Source organism: Vanessa tameamea, chromosome 12 (genome assembly GCF_037043105.1).
Source record: "Vanessa tameamea isolate UH-Manoa-2023 chromosome 12, ilVanTame1 primary haplotype, whole genome shotgun sequence".
Taxonomy (NCBI): domain Eukaryota; kingdom Metazoa; phylum Arthropoda; class Insecta; order Lepidoptera; family Nymphalidae; genus Vanessa; species Vanessa tameamea.
Window position 1 is genome coordinate 2,139,070 of NC_087320.1, and position 21,115 is coordinate 2,160,184.

The 21,115-nt window shown below is 30.6% G+C and overlaps 2 long non-coding RNA genes and 1 other non-coding gene across 3 annotated transcripts; all 3 read left to right on the forward strand.

The window, feature by feature from the left end:
* Nucleotides 1–906: 906 nt before the first annotated feature.
* Trnag-gcc (transfer RNA glycine (anticodon GCC)) lies at nt 907–977 on the forward strand. Its single transcript has one exon. It is a non-coding gene; the product is annotated as a tRNA-Gly (tRNA).
* Nucleotides 978–10,718: 9,741 nt separating this feature from the next.
* LOC135193529 (uncharacterized) lies at nt 10,719–16,206 on the forward strand. Its single transcript, XR_010309286.1, has 2 exons — nt 10,719–11,133; nt 13,443–16,206. It is a non-coding gene; the product is annotated as an uncharacterized LOC135193529 (long non-coding RNA).
* Nucleotides 16,207–16,993: 787 nt separating this feature from the next.
* On the forward strand, nt 16,994–19,382 carry LOC113393099 (uncharacterized). Its single transcript, XR_010309285.1, has 2 exons — nt 16,994–17,447; nt 17,697–19,382. It is a non-coding gene; the product is annotated as an uncharacterized LOC113393099 (long non-coding RNA).
* The last annotated feature ends 1,733 nt before the right edge of the window (nt 19,383–21,115 follow it).

Consider the following 21,115-nt stretch of genomic DNA (forward strand, 5'->3'; position numbering starts at 1 on the left):
ACTTGTTCACTATGAGTGTAATTTATACTACATTTATTTGAGTATATAATATGGTAACCTATATAACTATTTATCTTACTTAATATTATAAATTCGAAATATTGTATGGACGGATGTTTGTTACGCAATCACGCCAGGACGGCTAAATGGATTTTGGCACAAATATTGTCTGGAATATCACATAGGTTACGTTTTATCCAAATTTGTATACCCCTCCCCTCACGTGATATTGACGGCAAACCGTACCTGGAAACTAGTCATAAATAACTTTGAATCACAAAAACAAAAGAAAACAATTCATATTTATTCTTTCTTTTTCATTTCTTATTCCTCCCTACCTTCCCCTCCTCAGTAGCCTAAGGTTAAGCCTTTAATATATCCGTTCGTGACAAATTTATAGTTTTAACACAACCAGGCAAAGAACCCCTATTAAAATATAGTAACAGATTAAAACGGAAACTAAAATGTATATGAGGAACCACAGAACGCCCTTACTTATAAAATAAAACAGTGTTCATATAGAATTATATAGCTTAAGCTCTTAAGTACTAAAGCTACCAAGCGACCAAGCAACCGGCAGGCAACTCAGTATTTCCTATTACATACGGATTATAGCAGGATGTATGAGTAGATACAAAATAAATATAAAAACAATACACACACATATGTGTGTGAAACACACACAGAAAAAAATATAGTCAAATATGTCATTTGTGAAATGGTACTCTATATCTTTTTTTTTCTCGAGAGATACTCGCACCAGCTTCACCTGAGGAATGATCACCTTTTCGTATCTAAATACTTTTACTTAAAAGTATAGAAACTATTGATAGATAACTTCTATACATTTTGTTAATGTATGTATTGTTTGAAGTATGGATAAATAATTGTATCTATATCGCATAAGCATCGGTGGTTCAGTGGTAGAATGCTCGCCTGCCACGCGGGCGGCCCGGGTTCGATTCCCGGCCGATGCAATATCTTTTTAATTTTAATTTTAAGAATTTCATTTATATATTTAAAATTTGTTCTAATTTAGAAAATTTTAAAATCTTCAATATTCTACACAACTTTCGATTCCTGGTCAATGCAATTTTTTTGGTAACAAATGTATTCGAGTATTAATTTAATGCACTGCTGTATGCATGCCTGTAATTGATTCTTGTAATTAAATAAAATAATATGCGACATTATAATGTTACGAGTATAAGCAGCTCCGCCTTAAGCACAACAAGCGCCCGAGTGCAAGCATTGTTCATCTGAACTGAACATTTTTTCAATGTAAAATCTTTACATTTAGTAAAATAAAAAATATATATATTGACAGTCTTATTAATTAAAAAAAAATATATTTTAACATAAACTTTTAAATATTTGTATAAAAAAATAAATGTAATCAATAATGATAATCTATGATTACGAAAAATTTTGTTAATTGCCATACACCAGTATATTGTTTTATGTCTTCATGGATTAAAATGACTTTCAACGTAAGTTTATAAAAAGGAAAGACAGCACAACTTCAGTAAATATTTGAAACGAATACCAAAAAAGCAAACATAATTTTCCAACCACCAGGAGAAATCAGAAAAAACATACAGGCAAAATTAAGACAACTTCCTCGTGGATTCCTCGATGATGAGTAAGTCTTGGATTTTAGAGGAGGCCACCACATGCTCATGTCCTGTTTTTACCCAACCTGCGCCCTAGGTCCTGACCCTGGTTATAAGGTTTATACAAGGGATAGTAGGTACATTAAAAGAAATGTTATAAAAATAATTTTAATGATAAAAGTACATTTTCCCTGTGCCAAAGTGATAGGCATTTTAAAACGCAAGTACGTAATCGTAATCCGCATTGCTTTAGGTAAAATTTATGGCTAAACAAGTCATATTTCTGAGCTTAGCTCTGCTGTAATGGAAGTTTTAAAGCACTTTTACTGCACTCTATAAAAACATTTTTTATATTTGCATTCTCATTAAGTGGAAAGATGGCCACTATTAAGTTAAGTGAGATTGTTACTTAATAGAACAATAAATAATTCCTATTTAAATAAATAAATATTGGACAACATCACATACATTACTCTGATCCCAGTGTAAGTAGCTAAAGCACTTGTGTTATGGAAAATCAGAAGTAACGACAGTACCACAAACACCCAGACTAAGACAACATAGAAAACTAATGAATTTTTCTACATCGACTTGGCCGGGCATCGAACCCGGGACCTCGGAGTGGCGTACCCATAAAAACCGGTGTACACACTACTCAACCACAGAGGTAGTCAAAATTATATTATTATTACAAATATGTACTATTACTTAGTTATTTTATCGCTATTGCTCAATCACTTCTATTGCCATTATCCATTTAATTCTGAGGTAATGAAATTGACATTTCTTTGAACCAAAGAGAAACAGAAAAAAAAGCGTCAACGAGCAGAGAAAATAGCGCTCAGCTCTGTAGGATTTTTGTCTCAAACTGAATACCACGCGGTCGATGCGTTGGCTTCAACTAGTATCATATTTATAGGTAAATTAATTTGCATAATAGCAACACTGCAAAGTAGCTAGCCAGGTGACGTTATGTAATTCTCATCTCTCGAAAATACCTGCAAATCAAAATAATGAATATCTGTGGTGCAAATTAAGTTTAATAGGCTTTATTTACCGCGGAACGATGCTTAATATTAACTGGCAATTTACTTTAAAATCGTATAAAATAGTCGTCCATCTTAATTAATGACGCCATTTTGAATATATCGTTTGCGAAGCACATTCTTTATTTAACTAAACTTTAATTTTTATACACGTAATAAGATTAAACTGTTTAACGAAATTAACACTTTAATTATTATAGATACGTTATAATTATACTATATTCATTTTTTCTCGAAAATTCAATAAATATCAAAATATACAAAATAAACGAAATAAAAAAAATCATATGAAAGTAAGTAAAACATTATGAAACAATGTTATTATGACATAATATGAATAAAAACAGTTTCTGAGTTATGTCGCTACGCTGATAATAATTACCTTATTTAGAACCGCTAAAGGCAAATTGATACCGTAATGAGATTATTAATGTAACATTGAACACGATCCTCGGGGATGAACAATATATTTCGAATTAAATTTTAATCTATTTTCTCTCATAAAACTTGTAGGTATATCCCAAGAGAATTTCTTTTCATCTAAAAGTAACATTAAACGTTGCCAAAATAACACGAGCCAACGAACTTCGAGTTCATATACAATTACTTTAAATGCCTGTGTTATATTAAAATTGAGATTAATAAAGCAAGATTTCTTTAAAATTTTAAAATGTTATTCTAATTTTAAAATATACTGTAAGCAAAATCTATAAAAGGTACCAATTTATCAACCAAAATATTTTTTACAACATATAAATTAAAAATCTTTTTTCGGCAAAGAAGTATTACGTTTTCTTATTGATTGACTATAATCTACCATTGGTTCGAAAAGAAACGCCTCAGACCCGAGAAGAACTGGAGAACAAAACTCAGCGAAAAAGGAAAAAAACTAAATTAATATTTGGACAGCAATGTTTTGGATAGACATTTGTACAGCTTCTGTTGTCTTAAAATTCACTGAACTATGTTTAAATTAGGTTTAAACAAGAACCATGATTTAACAGAATCCAAATGTCAAGACCAGCTTTTGTGACTAAAATCTTATTCTATTTCCAATTAATTGTACACTTTGTGTTAACGATTGAAACGAACATAACTAACATGTAATTTATAATCGTCATAGAAATGTATCGCGACAATAGCTAAACAGCAAGTCTAAAAGAAAACTTACTCATAATTTTAAAATAGTGAAAATGTATAACTCAAGGAAGGCTGGACCGATTTTAATGATCTCTGATTAATTGCATCAGTACGAATAGCAGAATAACTATTAAAATATCTCTAAAATTCACAAAAATATATACAAAGATTTTTTTAATAAAATAAGTTTGGTAATCTTCAGGAATTGTAGCTCACGTCACGTACCCTTGTACTTTATTTGTAATAATTGATATCAACTGTAAATCAGTGATCATTTATCATTATAGAACAGAAATTCAGCGAAAAATTGGGGGAAAATAAACAAAATGACAATAACTATCAAAATGATCGATATGCGATATTTTTTGAAAATAAAAAACTGATCTATTTTATTTTGTGCGAGATTATTAATAAATCTTATTGGGCGGTTATAATTATTAACTCACTCAACAATACAATTAGGCTTCGGAAAATTGCGAATCAATCCACTGAAGAAGAACAATAAACCGCACGAGAAGAGCGTTGCGTTGTATGGGCCCGACTTTGTGCTTCTCCAACATGAGAGCAAAGAGAGGCAGCCCGTGAATCGGCTGCCAATGACGAATCGTCAAAATTATCGCACAGATCAACAAGAAGATAAAATCTACGACGCGTAAGACAAAATGCTTCAATTAATGTTCTTTAGAATCGAGCAACTTTTCTATACGATTGCAACACACAATCTTTCATATGCATTAGTCCAATTGACGTTAATTGCTGCCTTACTGACAAAGTGAAATTGCCGTTACTACTCCATCTGAGCCATTCCATTCATTACTTCGAGGCGAAACATCAGAATCAGGACATTTTCTCGCAAACACACAAAAAATCAATGGCTGTTTTCAAATGACTTCATTTGGCGCAGACATTATCGAAAAACACGGATTTAAACCGACATTCAGGGTGATTTATTTTGATGAGAGTTAATGTTCATTTTCTTTAAAAGATTCAAGATAAAGATTGCTCTAATAAATAGATATGTTGGGTCTCTGTATTTATCTGAAGTAAATAAGGCACGCTAACATCAAGTATGTATATATATCAATTGTACAGACAGTATTGTATATTGTATCATTATTTACGTTAATTTTTAAAACTAATATATAAATACATATATTACAGCTAATATTTGTATGAATGCAGAAACCAGCTGGGAGTCCTCGTGCTAAAATATCCACTGTTTAAAGATAAACTCATCCTCTACTTAAAGAGATTGATTGCATTATCCGTTCATTTAGATGTAAATTTGCAAATTTACAAATTCACATTTCATCTGCAAATTTACATTTTTCTGATAGTTTGCGCACAAAAATTAAGTAAACTTTAATTACATATACAAGGTAACCTAACCTAACCTAACGTCCATGTGCCCAAAATGTATATTTAACAATACATTTGACCAACAAATTGTATATGAAGATCGTCACATGAGCATATCTAAAGCTTAAGATTAAAGGTTCCTGACATTTCCAGGTATGTGAAAAAGTTCCACAAATATATAAATACATAAATTCAAACGCGACTCCTTTTATTCTAAAGATTTACTTCAAACGTTATAACTCCATAATTATTTTAAGAAAGTTTGCAATTATTCCGTATGGTTTTTTTTAAATCATTTATTATTCGACACATATTTCTATAAAAACCTTTAAATAATATCCTGTAATGTGTTACACTTTGATCTTAGCCAAAAGGCCGAGAAGAGCCGAGATGGCCCAGTGGTTAGAACGCGTGCATCTTAACCGATGATTTCGGGTTCAAACCCAGGCAGACACCACTGAATTTTCATGTGCTTAATTTGTGTTTATAATTCATCTCGTGCTCGGCGGTGAAGGAAAACATCGTGAGGAAACCTGCATGTGTCTAATTTCAACGAAATTCTGCCACATGTGTATTCCACCAACCCGCATTGGAGCAGCGTGGTGGAATATGCTCCATACCTTCTCCTCAACGGGAGAGGAGGCCTTAGCCCAGCAGTGGGAAATTTACAGGCTGATTATGTTATGTTTATGTTATGTATGTGTTAGGTTAAAGAAAGCGAATGAGAAAGTACCTATACGTATATGGTAAATATATCTACATGTGTGAGAAACGAGATGGCCCTATGGTTGGATTTTAAACGATAATTGCAGGCTTGAACCCAGGCAAGCACTTCTGAATTTTCATATCCTTAATTTGAGTTTATAATTCATATTGTTGTTGTAAAGAAACCTGCATGTGTCTAATTTCAATAAAATTGTGTGAAACATAAACAGGTTACTTACTTTTACATATTATATGGTAAATGAGAAACATCTGATTAAACAAATATTGTATATAGAAGTACGCAAACTCAATTCGGCAAATAGCATTCCACTTCCGTACTCTATCGACCACCCAAATACCGTCTGGAAATACATTGCTATACAATTTTATATCTAGATACGTCAAATCAAAACAAATGTATTTTTAAACCTGAAAATACTTTTAACAAATGGCTACTATACTACGTCAATTTTTTCAAATTAATTGCATAAGAAAGTTATTATTAACTTTGATTTAAATTAGTCACCTTTTATTTCTAATAAAGTGTACACTTTTTTTATATGACGTAACGTCTAATAATTATTTTGATATTTATTTGTTTTCTGAACATAGCCACACGTGCTAGTATACCATACGTGCGACCGGTCAGAAATAAGTTACGATTACAGCGCCAATTTTTATAAATATAAGCGATAAGTACTGGCAGCATCTTGGACAAATATCGTTATTTAAGAAAGGCATTTACAAACTTCAGTCACCAATAAAAAAGTTACCTTTTATGGATAAAAGTTGCTCCAAGTTAGAAGTATACTTGTAATTTAATAGACATATCCAGAAGTAACGATCTATGTCTCCGAATGTATTTGAAAACGAGAACTGAGCTCCGATTGAAGCGGCATATTTGAAATTTGGCGCCACTCATTTCTGCTAGAAGTGTTTATTTGAGATCTTCATGGTTATTTTTTATTCGACTAGTTAATTACGTTTTTTTTTTAGCGTAGCATTTAATAGCTGTCATAATAAGTTGAACAATTAATTGTTTTATTATTATCATATCACACATCTGACATTGATGACATTACTTATCTAAGTAAGTTAATAAATATTCTAGATGATTAGAGACGCATTTATGAAGGTTGCCATAGGTTAATATTTGTTACCCTAACAATGTCTATAGTAAATTCAAACATGTAGGCATGTTAAAAATAATATGTATTGTTTATTTCATTCTTAATGTTAAAAAATCTTACGTAATCTGCCTTTTCTGTAAAACCGGAGTCAAAAGAGAAATGCTATTAGCATTCTTGCCACGGTACGGTCATGATTTGTACAGTAGTAATTTTAAGTTTTTATTTGTGTATAATTAAAGCAAATTTTGTAAATAAACTTTTAAGTCAAACGTAAAACGTAATTCTCTATAATAGATAAGATACAGGATTTGTGCGAAAAAAAGGTAACGTTTGTAACAATTTTGACCAAAAAAGAAAACGATTTAAAGTTTACAACGAAAATTCATATAATTTTATAAAATTCTGAAAGCATGTTAAAGGTGAATCATACTACGAAATTCTCATGCAGTGCAGCATATTATAAAATACATGCATATTAATTGACTACACAAATAACTTTGCTTCGTGATATTTGCATAATTACGTAGATAGTTGTTACAAAACCGTACGTGACTATATGCAAATTATATATTTCGATCGTTACAAATAATTTTGATATTCTGTGTGTGATCAAGATTAATTAAATATATCATTATCGTCTGTAAGACATAGTTATTAATTTTGTTTATATTATGAGCTAGTTTCCCCTGCGTTTTAAAAGGGGGGGGGGGGGGGGATTAACTTAAGCTGCAGAGCTGCAAAACGATATATCTTCTTAGTCACGTCCTAGAGATAAAAGAACGTTGGTAGGCCTATGTTTCAATATAAAGACCCAATTTACAATAAAAACCATTCTCATATTACTTGGTGGCACAAACTTTTCTGGGTCGGTACCACCCACATATCAGATATTCTATCGCCAAACAGTAATACTTAGTACTGTTGTGTTACGGTTTGAAGGGTATCTGAGCCAGTGTATCTACAGCTTCCCAAGATCGTAACGAATAATATATTATTTTTGATTGCACAGCTTTTTAATAAACATTTTAAAAGAGCAGTGTCTTGCTAACGTCTGCCTCGCGGCGAGGGACGCTTCACAGAATGCAATTAGCGACTTATGCGTTTTACAGTAAACCGAATACAAATTTCTTGAAAGAACTAATAAAATTGTTTAAAATATCCCTATCACGATAGACTTCTAATAAACTTTAATACATTTTTTTGTAACTCGCCCGTAAGATCGTATTTAATAATTAAAAAAAAAAAGAAAGATATATGTCTTGTATGGAAATTGGCATTAACTCTATCCCTTCTACTCACGACAATAGCAATAGCTTGAAATTTATTAATTTCCGAATGTAAAGCTAGTTTAGCTGAGAATCTTAAAATCATTATCTTTACTTCAAAGTAATTTATTCTGTAATATTTGTCTCTGTTTCGATGAAGTAATTAGTATCACTGTAGACAAACATAACATTGTTGTAAATATATTCTAACGACTCTTTAAATAAGGTCTCACAGGATGTAATCAACATTCGTTTTCCTTTATCCCCTTCATTAGAGGTCGGCGCAGTCTGTTTTATAACGGAGGGCTTGGAAACGCGCTAGGGAATGCGTTTTACACTAACTTTCCCAGAGTTGGCTATTACTGCACCCACGGGTTCAGATGAAATGGCTCTATTCTATTCGGCCAAACGCCACACGTCAAGATCTCTCAGGAAGTCATGAGAGATAGGAAGCGATCTTTTCGAAAAATTATTACAATTCCAAAGAGCGTTATCATATAATCCCTTATTTTTTATAAAGTAGTACGGATAGGTCACTGGGCCACCTGATGGTAAGGGGTCTCCGTCGGCGTAGACAATGGAACCGTAAGAAATATTAACCATTCCAACATCTGCAACAACTGAAGGCTTAAAAGTGCGTTGCCGACTTTTAAGAGATAAGTTTTCTTGAACATCACCAAATCGCATTGGTTCGAAAAAACCGCCGGCGGAAGCTGATTCCACAGAGTGTTTATGCGAGGCAGAAAATACCTTAAATATCACGCCATGTATTTCAAATGCGTAGTCGTAGATTATAAAATCAATGTCCCCGCTTGTAACTGACAAAGATGCTACTGTTTTCAAGTCGGTCTTGATTTATACAGTACATAGATATAAGATCTAACAGTTTGTGCTAAAATGTTACAAAGACATTCTACGTAATATGCATTTATATATATAGTCTGTGATTATATAATTTCATGCTCGTACCATAAATTAATAGTGGAAAACATTAGCTTTCACTTCAATGTTGTATTTTCTTGTAAATTTGAGTTTTGCGAATACTAGGATATTGCATGAGGCTTCGATTTATATAAGTGGCTGAACACACTGTTTCGCCCGCATAGCACTCAGTTACCGCTAAAAATCACCCTAAATAAGCGACTTTTTAAAATTAATAATTCATTTTTAAATTATAAATGAAAAATATTTAAGCTGCTGGACTGCAACGCAAAAATTCAATCCCAGAAGAGCGTGCAAATTTTTTGTAGTTATGTACGAATTAATTAATCTTTTTTTGATGTTTTCAACTAATTTTTAACATAAATACAGTTACTGTGGCTTATTTATTAAAATATCATTAAATGTAGTATTTATGTAACGGATCATTGCACAGCTCTCGCGAATAAAGTAGTGGTGTAGTAGCGTTTTTTGTACTAGCTTGTTTAAAAAATACCATTATTTCAGTTTAAATCAAAACATTACTGAAATAATATAAAACCTATTTAATTACTTCCTAGTGGTGAAATAATTATTAAAATCGGATCAGTAATTTCAGACTGTATCGATTACAAGCAAATTTATCCTCTTTAAACAATCCCATAGAAACCGCGATTTTTTTTCAGTATAACACCTAGCCTATGTCATACTCTGACCTATGCTAAAAACTATCTTGATCACCTGTTCTGTAAAAACAAAACTATTCCACAGGAATCAAACGTTTTTCGGGAATAAACAGTAGCCTATGTGCTATTCCAGACCGTAATTTATCTCTGCGTGAAATTTTATCCACATCCATTCTGCCATTCTGGCTTAAATAAGCAACATACACAAACCTATCTTTACAAACTTTCAGATTTATATTATTAGTAAAATATAGATTAAAATATTCTTATTTTAAAATAAAGTTGAATGATAGGTACGTATTGTCTCTGGTCCAGATCTTTACCACCATATACAATTATTAAATTATAGATTTAAAATAAAAATGAGTAAATAAAGCTAACTACGATTTTATAAAGGTAGGTAACAATTATTTTGTCTAACAAAGTGATAGACAAAATAAAAACATATCACGCTTTTTACTAAGACAAATAGTCTAATATTATCGGCAACATTGCTTTCTAAACTTACTTCCTGGCAGTGGTTTTGTATTTTTAAACATATAAACTGGCATAAGTACCTATGTAATATAATTGAATATCATTTTTTATGTAAAAACTACATTACTTAATTAGCTAAACTACGTACCAGCACCATCTATAAATTAAGATAGTAATAACAATTATTTTAATTTTGATAATATCTACTAGATGGCTCTACGTTACGTCTTGATATTTGGAATTTAATAAAAACATTCAAAAATTTTAAATATAGTACAGACATTTGTTTTTATCATTAAAATATAATAAATATTAGATGACGTTATTTACATAAAACCAAAAAGTAATTTTAAAATTTTTAATCTGTGGTACAGTCACTTTTAAAATGTCAAAATAACTCTCTCGATGCCAAATAACTGTTGTTTTAATAGATTTTCGACTAAAATTCTTTATAAAATGCATCGAGATAGAGTTTTTCGCGAAGCTTTTGGTATAAAAATGATACAAGTAATACAAAAGACTGCGGCAAATTATTCATTACAACAATTTCGTGGTTTAATCCCATAGCATCGAAACGTCAAGTTGTTTTTAAACTTGTTTTGCGCGTATTTTTGCTATAAATAGTGTTAGAAATTGTAATATTGTGATGCTTTAAAGATAAAGCAATAAGTCTGTGCATTTTAGTGTGTGGTTATATGTGAAATAAGCAAAGTGATATGATGTGTTAAGGTTAGTTTTTGTTCCCGCTTTTACCTTATTTTGAGGTCCTGTGCCTGAATCCTGTCTTCGGTTTGGTGAGTAATAGCAAGTAAGTTTTCTCTAAAAGGACCTCCAAATGTTTGCTTTAGTTTAAATAGCCAATTTGTGTTGCTATTATTCAGATAAACTAATTGTTTTGATAAAGTGAAAGGCAGGCATTTCAAATGATATTGCTGTATGTTTTATAAAAACCAAGAATAATATTTTAAATTTTGATCTAAATATAAAAAAAATGTTTTGTTTTTATTATCAACACACCACATCACTTGAATACAAACAATAATTGATAATTCAAAACACATAACAAACTATACACCAAGATATTATATCTCGGTGTTAATAATTTATGGATTTTAATATCTCATATAAAAGACAACAAACTCAAAAGCAAATTAAACATTGTAACAAGCAAATATTAGTATGCCACTAGTTATTGTATGAAAATTTATAGCAACTCTATTTGGTTCAATTCCAGGTAAGTTAGTTACGTGTGTAATGAACTTTAAGACTAGTAGTTATAACTACAGGTATTTTGGGATTTGCAAAATAAGCCATATTAAGATATTCTAAGGACGATAAAGTATGTTTTTAACATATAACATTATAAGATATAATTTTGTCAGTGATTGTTTGTGTGATCGAAAGATTACCAGAACATGATGATTCTCGCACCTACAGATATTTATGACGAGTGTCTGTGCTATTATCGGAATCTATAAGATCCTTATTAATACCTTTTATAGTTAGTAAGTATGTTATCATTCAATATTGATTTAATGGGTTCGATTCCCTATAAATATTGACTAAGCAAAACACAGCAGATCTTTGTGATGGGTTCGATTCCCAATTAAAATGTTAGTTGTTTTAACAGGGTTCGATTCCCAGTTTTTTGTTATATAGATCTTGTTCTTTTAGTTATATTTTAGCCTTTTGAAATCATAAAGCTATAAGATTTTATCTATTATTGTTGATAATATTTTATAAGTAAACATAATGTATGTGTTGTTTGTTTTGTTTAACTCAGAAATTCTTCTGAAATAAACAGGTTTCCTCAAAATGTAAAGCATAATTAGGTATTGTAAGAATTTAAACAAAAACAAAGACAATAAATTAAGGTTGCATATAACACTTTGTGTAACAAATGCATAAAGTTGCAGAATGGTAGTACTGGGTTCAATCCCCGATTAAAGTTTTAAATATGTTCAAGAACAAAAGTAAATACCACACAAAATATATTGTTAAAATTAAAAGTAACACTGTGTAACCAATGCATAAAGTTGCAGAATGGTAGTACTGGGTTCAACCCCCGGTTGAAGTTTTAAATATGTTCAATAACAAAAGTAAATACCATACAAAGTATATTGTTAAAATTAAAATTGCTTATATGCTTAATATTTTGGGTTCGAATCCCAAAATGCTTTTTGTAAAAATTTATAGATATTTGAAACTGACGTTTGAATGAAAATGTTATATCTGGAGTGTAGATGATGCCTGATACATATATGTGTTGGGTATATAAGAAAAATCATTGACATTTGTATATATACAACTATTAATCTATGTGTGTTTGTTTGTCACGCTGATAAGGAATTATTGTTTAAGAATGAATGAGTTTTAATTTGATTTGGAAAGATGCCAGTATTTAAAAAACAGATTCAATTTCTGTGTTATAATTATTTTAAAGTATTCAAGTTAATTTGTTTTTACTCGGTTTGAGTCTTAGTTTTGGTTTGTTATAAATATGTTTTTTTGTATCATCTGATGTGGAGTCAACAGTTGTAATAAAACATGCAACAACAGTAAGTTTTGTATTGATTTATGTTTAGAATATAGATGTTTGCCTTTCATTAGTTGGACGTCTTTTTAAATACTTTTACTTTTATAAAACAACCATGGTGCCATTACCTTGGGTTTTAAACCCAAATGACTTTTTACATTTAAAACTTTAATTTTTTTTTATTTTATAATTTTGATATTGTATATTTGAAAATAATGTTGTATTTTTTGTAAATAAATAAAGAAATAAATAAATAAAATATGACAACGGAATAATAGAAATAAAGATATACGGGATGGCTTGTCTAATTATTTACCTACTCCTATCCTAATATCCTTTCGTGTTTTTTTATTGAGCTTCACGCAAAATCGAATTTTGACAATATGGCTGACAAATATGCGATCTTAGCGTATACGCCAGTTTTTTACGCAAACGTCAAAATGGCCTATAACGCTTCGATTAATAACGGTCAGCCGTATTGCTACATGTAAATAAATTATTTATAAAAATAAACCTGTGTTTTATTTCGTGTAAACTGAGGTTAATTTTTCTGGTTTTTCTCATCAGTTCCGGCGCAGTTTATACCTGGTCGAACGGGAGCCGGCCTACTTATTCTGAACGGATTCACGTTTTACATGAAGAATCATCAGGCACATGGAAAGAAACAGTGGTACTGCTCATCGAGGGACGTTCATGGGTGTAGAGCTGACGTTATCACGTACAAAGGCGTAGACGGTCGCGATTATATTTCGATATTTCGCGGTCGACATATACACGATCCACCCCGTCTCAGACAATGTCACGACGGAAGATTTATTAGGGAAAAAGATGTCTTCAGACAATCGCTTAAATGACTTCAATGTTAATTGTTTTTTTTTTTGTATACAATATTTTTTGTTATATTAAAGATCATGTGATGTAATTAAATGTACTTATTAGGTATATTAACGTGTTTTTGGAAGCATGTTTCTGGTAGGGACCTGCTAGTTTATAGATGGAAATAAATTTTGACGATATTTTAGAATACACTATTCTGGTACATGTAAAGCTTTTATTTTACTGTTTTTGACCTATTAAAGTTGATTTTTAGAAGTTATTTGATACTTTATTATGTTACGTTTATTGATTTTTAATCTAAGCAATAACTTTGTATGTACCTATATTTGTGCTCATAATAAGGTTGAGGTTATTTTTCAGGGATATACTACCTACCTTCGCATCGTTCAGGAAGCATGGTACTTATATTTAAGGACAACAAATACTGGATAAACAATCGTTATCAGAACACAATCAACTGGACCTGCAGAGATCGTAAACGCCTGGGATGCAACAGCTGCGTTCAAACTACCGTCGAGGGGCGATACATCAAACATAAAGGTTTTCACAATCACGAGGACAACTACACGAAGTATAATTTCAATGACTGATATCTACCTAATAGTCTAGGTTTGCCTGTTATCACATCTGTAGAAAGTTATAGCGCGCCAAAAGATTAATAAGGTGCTCCAGACGAAGACCAAGTGTCAATATTCCATTAGTAACTTCAGCTTTAGCTCGTTATAAGCTACTAATTGTAACTTCAACAACTTAAATAGTAAGCTACTGAATTTTCTATCATTATTTGCGGAATGCTTTCTAGTGTTTATTAATTAACGTTAATGTGGATAGAGTTACAATTATTTATCGTAAATTATCATTCCTTCGATTCGTTCCAGAATATCATTAGTCTGATTTCCCCCCTTATAGTTGTATAATGTTTGATTAATATAATATGTGAAGTAGGTTTGTTGTAAACTTTTCACTCAGAGACGAATCACATGACGTGGCGCCTTATATGACACGGTCTTCATTCGTCACTTGGAAGGCACAACTATGTCAAATTATAAGCTATTCTACCTGCCTGAGAAAACAGATTAAATGTTACATAAGAGTCCATTATGTCCACTCAACAATAAGTCTTCATCATAGTTATTATCTGAATATGGTCTGATTTTGTTAAATTTTCAATAAACTTTTAATGACTTAGATGATATCCATAAGATTCGTTTTTTCTTATGACGATGGGATAATTAATATTCGATATTACTCATGTAACCTTTTAATGATGCCAAATTGTAATTCGAAGATCAAGAAAGACGTTATAAAGAGTACCAGTAATTATAGTCATGAAATACTGACCAAATATTGGACTGATTGAGTTACTTAAGATTAAATTTAAGCCGTTTCTTGCTTATTAGTCGTAGTTATCTTGTATTTATTCGCGATAATCACACGTTTTAAATGTATGTGTTCTATTCTAGTTTCTAAAAGGTCTTATATAGCATTTGTGGTATCTATCCATCCGATATGTTCGTATAAATTTAAGCCTCGTGTTCTTCGAAAATATGAATTACAGAATTAAATATCTTTTGACACCATGATGCGAAAAACTAGTGTATAGATTCGATCATAGTAAAGTTATCATGAATATTTATCTTAATTGTCTAATTACAATTATAATAATTTACTTTAGGGATGATTATGTAACAATTGTAATAGTAATTGCTAGTAAATTATATTACACTTGATACCACAAAGTGGTTGTTTCAAATAAGTATTTATTAAGATTAATTTGACGTTTAATGAGCACTGATATATGAATATTAACATATATATTGGTGTCGATGCTGAACCATTAAATTAAACTAATTTGACGGGAAATATTGCTATCTCTTTCTATCGTGTAATGTTAAAAAGTGTAGCAAGTCTTTTGTCTCGTCAAACTAGTTTATTGGGTTGAACAAATTCAGCACTTTAGTAAACTAAACTTTGTAACCGAAAATGCATTTTTAGCTTAATTTTAACTTAAAAGTTTAAGTACACTAGAAAAAAATGTTTTATGAAAATTGTGTTTTTTTTTTCGTGTTAATATTATTTGCTCAATGAAGTAAGTTATATTCCAAATTATTTTGGACTTCTGGTCAAACGAGATCAACTTATAGAACTCACATTGCAGAAGTATCGACTAACATTCCATGTTTTGTACGCCAATTAGGAGCCATATTTGAAGTTCAGTACTTTTTTATTTTAAAGTTAATATTTTTATTTATTAACGACTTTACTTATAAGCGTTGTTCAGTTAAACTCAGATACATCTTTCATTCATCAGTATAAGACACAGTTTGTCTAATCAACCTTTATAGGTAAAGTCGTAAGTGTTGTAATGTTTGTTTATGACCTAGTCATTATGGCTATATAAAATTCCTTCTCGTGCCAAATCGTATTTAAGATAATTTTATACTTAATGTAATTGTATATCAAAATTATAGACGATAAAATGTACATTTTTATATATACGTTTTTTATTTCCCATTTTAACACTTTAAGTATATTTAATAGTCCAGGGTTCGTTTGTATGTGAGGGTCTCACACGAGACCCTGGACTGAAATGTTGAATATGGTATATCATTGGAACATTACGGACTGAATTAATAAACGAATTGATGTAATTTGTTTACGGTTATACCTCTTTGTGAAACTTCGGTAAATATTTGTTTATGTAAAAATTCTACCCATATTTTTATGTCAGATATGATCGAACGTCAACAAACGCATATTTCCACAAAATAAAAATTATGTAATATGATTAAAATGTGAACTATTTTTTATTTAAATGTGCATAAATTGTATAAAGGGCAGATTTCAATATTAAAAATTTGTGTGGTCATGTACGTCCCTAGATTTATGTATGGGAAAGGTATATTTTTGTAACTAAAATGTCTTGTATTCTAGCTCGTTTTATCAGGACCGTAAGCGGGAGAATGTTCGCCATGCACGATAACTTCACGTACTCCAGGCACTATCCAGTAAAGAACGGCTACCGTTGGAAATGTTCAAAGCAGTTCTCTCAATCCTGTCGCGCATACCTGGTGATCAGCAATGAAGGTGTCCTTATAAAAAGCTATCCAAATCACTGCCATGAACCTGCAAAATACCTTTGCAATAGAGAGGGACATTATATTAAAATTTAATATAGTTATAAAAATATTATTAGTAAAATTTAGGATAATTAATATATAAAATATATATTTCAGCCGTAATATAATTAAATAAAACCATTAAAAAAAAAAAACAAATTTTTGACTTTTTAGTTTTACCCAATGATATGATTAATGTACATACTTACTCAGTGTCTAGGCAATAAAATGTAAATGTTGTTGAAACCCCATAAATTTCTTTTTAAGATTCATCATATTTAATGAATGTCAATGTTGAAGGTAAGAAAATGATGGTAATTTAAGAGGTGGGATTATTTCTAACATTTTTGACACGCTCCATAACTTTTCAGTTTTGCTGGTTAAAGGTAGAAACGGAAAAGATCTATTGATGCTAAACGGATACACATATTACCAGCACAAACTTCTTCGAGACGGTTTTCGATGGAGTTGTACACAGATGGGATCCAGGTCTTGCAGGGGTTTCCTGCATGTTACGAAAAAAATGTTAGTTGTGAGAGCTCAAACGGAGCATACCCACCCACCGTCCACATATTTCCTAGAAAATATCAAAAGGCAATCGCTTCGAGAAGACGATGTGAGTATATTAAATGTATCACAGTTCAATAAAAAATACGGAGAAGTTACATTTCAATAGAGAATATTCGTGTTATATGAATGTCTATATTAATTCTGCATGATAAATTTTACATAAATGTCGACTATATTGACAATATACGAAAAATATTCACTAATTTTAAAAATAGACACAGATCGGTATTTTCCTATTAAAAACAATGAATATTATTAAGTATGAAACGATTTCTATATATTTTCTTAATTTCAGGGCAGACAAAATGCTTCCGAAAAATATGGTCCCTTGTCGTTGAAAATTGCAAGCATACATGGACGTGTTGGATTTTGATACCTTGTTATAATAAATCATGTTTATATAATATGTTCCCTTATATTATAAAATAAATATACATTTGTCTTATTTTTAAACAAAGTTCTGGTAAATTAAATTTACTTGGAACTTTGTTTCTCGAGTTTTACTTAATAAATAGTTTAAGATATATACAAAATAACATGAAACAAGTACACCGTTTATGTTACTAATACTTCTTTTTTATTCATAAATAAATATTTTAGTGTTATTAGTTTAAGTTGGTTTAGAACAAAAAAAAATTATGTTTTCTGAATAATTTTTATTTGTCCTAATATTGTCATGATTCTCGGTATAAAAACTCATATTATTTTTGGTACGTTGTCTACAGTTGAATTTTACCTTCGCCCCAACGGTCGTATCAATCTGCGCCTGAACAACTTTACATTTTACAAGCACTTAAAAGCAAGAAGCAATGCTCATCGTTGGAGCTGTACCGCCTACGGTTCAAAATGGAAGTGCAAGGCCCATCTCATCATCACAGATAAGTTAGAAGTCCTCAAGGCAAACGTGTCGCACAGTCATCCACCGAGTACAAAGAAGGAAACCAGAAACCAAATAAAGCAGAATTTTCCTTGGAACGGCACTGGTTACAATAAAGAGAATGGGACACCAATCCTACCTGCGGAACCCCCATCTCTCACACCTCTTCATGATTACTTGGTAGCTCACAGTGTATTTAGTAACTATTAGCTATATGTATACGCTTAAAGCAAAGAAATTTCGGATGTATTTCTTTCGAATTTTACGAGATATTCTTTGTCCTTGTATTCCTATTACATTATACAATTTAATTTGTCTTGAGTTTAAGTTAATTCTAATTTTTTTTTTTTTGTATTAGTTCCGCAAGACTAAATCGGATACTAATTTTATACTACTATGTAAGCCTAATTTGGTGTGTGTATATAACCACTATACTAATAAACTACTACTTGCTTAGTGTTGCCCTAACGTTAAGTAATAATAACACGCTTAGTGTTGCCCTAACGTTAAGTAATAATAGCATATCATATATGATGCGTGTCAGAAAACCTAGTGTATCAATTTAACCACATTCTTGTTTCGTTCCTGAAATGTATTTTATATAAAAGCAGACTTATAGAATAATATTTGAAGTATTAATATTGACGATACTAAAAGCTACGGTAGATAAACGACTCGTATAAGAAGTTAAGTTCGTTTTTGAAATCCAATTCATCATTATGAGGTTTGGGTCAAGTGCCTTCATTCGTCTTAGATTTAATTTTATAGAATTATTAACAGGCTTTAGTTTTAAGTATGTGTTTTTTTTTTAAATATTTCGTGTGATAATTTGCATTTGTGACGTGTCCAGTATTAGGTATTGTGATACAATGATAATATTAATGTTTTAAGACTGCGTGTTTCATGTGATAATCAGGTATCTGAATGATTAGATCTCGTTTTATTTTTACAGGTGATTTGATTTAATTTCGTTCATTTAATCGACTAATATTGTCTATTTTTATACTTACTATAACTGTATGTGACTTTAATATAGTGATTTACGCTAATGCTTATTCATGTTTTTGGCATTTAAACGCATTTAATAAAGTATTTTACACGTAATTGATGTTTTATTTAATAACCTTTTAACCCCAAGCCAAGACAATATTGGAATATGAGCATATATTTTTAATAAATATACAGTTTCTCTGAAATCACTGAACGACTGTGTTGACTTCCTGAATTACTAAATTACTTTGATTATTATTAAAGATTAGGCGTTCTTAGCATCGGTCGCTTATTATTTAACAAAAGATCAAATATATGTCAATAGCGGAAATAATATTTTTAACAACCTAAATCAAACAATCCATCTATGACGTATGTGATTTACAGAAGATTTTTTGTGGCATACGCGGCCATTCGTCATGCTAGCGTGTTTGGTCGATCACAAATATAGGATATCAACGGATATAATGTATGCTTATACATATACAACATAGTAATTTACATAGGATATAGAGGAATAACATAACCCCCTATTTTTCATATTAATAATAATTTGTACCATATTTCATCCTTCAGGCGATTTGATTACCTACGCAAATGGAAAATCGGTGTATCTTCTAAATAAGTATACATTTACGAAGAATACGACGATTCGTAAAGGGACAGCTGTACGCTGGGTGTGCTCTCAACATTTCAAATGTCCGGTATATGTCCATCTTGATCACGAGTACAACGTGGTATTTCTACCTCCTATATCACACACCCATCCACCACCAAAAATCTACAAGCTAAGTACCGGGCACTATATTAGATTGTAAATATTGTTTTTACTATTCAAATAATATTCTTTTTCAAAGGAAAAAGAGGTTTTAATAAATACAGTTTTACGAGCGAAATCGCATTTGTAAATAGTAACACCCCAATCCAGTATAACAACGCTTATCCCCAGACGTCACCAAATACCAAAACTGCTACGACCTGATGTATATTTAATAAAGCGATACATGATTGTCAGTTTTTTTTTATTTGAGGAATATTAGATTAATATTTTATTTATATAAAATAGATTTATCATAAAGTTATTATGCTATTGTTATACGATTATAAACAACATCTTACTTGCTGTTTATTATTTATTTATGTTGTTTTTAAATACTTTGATGTTTTAAGCTATTTTATTATAAGTGAAGCAAAAAGTGTAACTGTATTTTGTTTTTGCAAAGGGGGCTGAGGACATATTTTTTACGCATACATGCTTACGAAATATGATAATGAATTTAGCTTTAAGGTAAGATTGTTCAATGTGTTTGTTCAAAATTTTGAAGAGGAACATATTTCCAAGTGACGGTCTCTTTGTGATGGAATAGCTTCAGGCAATGATTTGTATATAGAAAATTTAAGAAATGTCGGTGTCGACTATTAATATGTAAAACTGTATTTATATTTTATATATTTTAATGATAAATAAATTGATATGAAAAGAACTTTACTAAATAGTTATATGTAATAGCTCTATTTGTATTAATAATAAATAACATAGTATTAAACTTAAGTTTGTATTGTCAGTTACACTATTATTAGTGTAAAGAAAACTGCTCACTCAGTTTTGTGCATCAGAATCAAAACTTTTGTTACTAGGTGCATTGACCCACTCAAATTAACAGATTAAATAAAAACTTGTAAACTATAAAAGTTCACGATGCATTTTAATAAATGTATATTTATAATTATAGCTTATCATTCATGCATTGTACTTATACTTTTTTTATAAATACATAAAATTTGCAAAGGAATATTTTTGTTTTTATTTTTTTTTGACAGGGCTTATAGAATTTTTAAATGGCAAG